The following is a 2,225-nucleotide window of genomic DNA, read 5'->3' on the forward strand; positions in this document are numbered from 1 at the left end:
AATAATAATAATAATAGTTATAATAATAGTGCTACATAAAGTCATATGAGCACCAAGGGGTGGATGTCAACAGAGAAGTCCTTACAGGGAATCAGGCTTACTCTGCTCACCTCTCTAGCTTCAACAGCACAAAGTCTGCTTCGACTTTCAAGGCAACCCGGAAATAGACTGTCACAAGAGAGGGACAAACATACTTTAAAAAGTAGATCTATAGGAAAAAATGATGATAGTAAGGATTAGGAAAGAAAAAGTAACAGTTCCCTGTTGCAGTTCAGGCACAGTTATGAGCATGACATTGATGAATTAGCCCATTTACAATTACATTTCTACTGTGCATAAGAACATGGGAATGGCCTAGAGACACTTCAGTCAGTAGCACCGCCCGGGGGAGGGAGGGGGGTGTTTTTTGGATAATCTTTTGAGTGTGACAGTGTTAACGCACCTCTTCTGGCCCAGCTACATCATGTCCAGGGCTAAACAAGCTACAATTGGCTGCAAAACGTGGGCTCTCAGGAATTTCATTTTTGATTTTCTCAAATAAATGCCCCAAAGGGACATCCATTGTCTTTCCCTTGAGTCCTTCGTTTAATTATTTGCTTAAACTTTTTTATGGCTTCGCCCTCTGGGCTTCAAGCGTTATTCTTCCAAGAAGCAGACAGTGATAGTTCGTCCGTCAATGTCTGACGATGACCAATTGGTCGCTTTTAAGCACAAGGAGGCTATCCCGAAAACAAGCTGTTTTGAGAAAATCGAAGTCAAAGTTTTTGGACCCTTGTTCAGTTTCTTTAAAAGACGAGGAGAGTTTTCTCTATAACCAAATAAATATACACATCGATGAAACCAAGCTTCTCCTAAAGGTAGGGCAACGCCCACTTATGGTGGAGGTCAAGATTTCTGGAAACCATCAAAATCTGGGTTATACCACTTGTCCTTAAAAGCAACCAGTTCATCCAGAGAGAAGAATATTCCTCAAACGAAGAGAAGAAAATAAAGGCCGAGAAGACGTGTGACTTTTGTTATTTCTTGTCAGGGAGACGGCAACATCTATTCGGAGACGGCTCCCACGGAAATAGACCAATCAAAATGCTTTTTGCCTCTAGACCAAGCAAAAAAGATCGGGGGGGGGGGTTACTGTTTTAACCCATAATTTGATATTTTGCAGTTAAGTTTGAAATTTTCTTGAAAATAATTGATTTTAGTGGCTATATGTGTGATCTGCAGCCAATAATACGCAGTTTGATCACCCCCCTCCCCCCAAAGCTGTGCATCTGTGTGCGGGAGTGTGTCTCCGAATAGTTCCTGGGTGCTCGCCGGAGACGTCTCCGAATATCTTCTGCCTATTGACCAATTTTGGCAGAGAAATGTTGGTCACATTTGAGCAGTCATAAGCTCTACTTCCCGACACTACGCTACTTTAGAACTTAGAATTACAAAATTGTATCTAACATTTTTGGCCGTTTTCAGTCACTAAGATCATAAGGTCAGTAGCCAAATGTTCTATCTGCTCTATCAAAATCCTAAAATTATTCGGAGTCGTTATCAAGATATTCCAAGAATTGCATTCGAAAAAGCTTGATTTAACGTGAAACTCAAAATATTTTAAGGTCGAATTTCTCAAAACTGGGCGCCAAGCAGTTAGAACTTGGTCAGTCTCCTATTTGGGGTCTTTAAAAAAAGTTGTAGCGTCATGTAGGTCAGAGTTTGACAATCTGTGCGGTGTCGCCCACTTGTGTCTGTTTGTGAGTGTGTGTGTGTGTGTGTGTGTGTGTGTGTGTTTGTGTGTGTGTATGTATGTGTGTGTTTGTGTGTGTGTGTGTGTGTGTGTGAGAGAGAGAGAGAGAGAGAGAGAGAGAGAGGGGGGGGGATAATTTTGGTGGGCGGTGAGGATCTTTAATTGCAACTTTTCCCAACACTTCACTATTCGTGATACATTAATTCAATTTTATGAATCATTCGTCTCTTAGATAACCTGATAGTGTTTTATAGAGGCGTCAAACCTATACCATTCACCATTTTTCACTACAAAATGATATTATCTATCATTACCATGTCTCTCAGTTATTATAGATTGGACTTGTCTTCCAATCCCGGTAAATTTCCAAAACTTTCTTTTAAGTTTAAGTGACAAATTCCTTCTTTTTTATAAATAAAACGACATTTTAAAATCACTTTATTATTATGTTTTTGCCGTATCATTTATAGTGTGCCTTATATATTATTATATA

This window comes from Aplysia californica, unplaced genomic scaffold (genome assembly GCF_000002075.1).
Source record: "Aplysia californica isolate F4 #8 unplaced genomic scaffold, AplCal3.0 scaffold00736, whole genome shotgun sequence".
Classification (NCBI taxonomy): Eukaryota; Metazoa; Mollusca; class Gastropoda; order Aplysiida; family Aplysiidae; genus Aplysia; species Aplysia californica.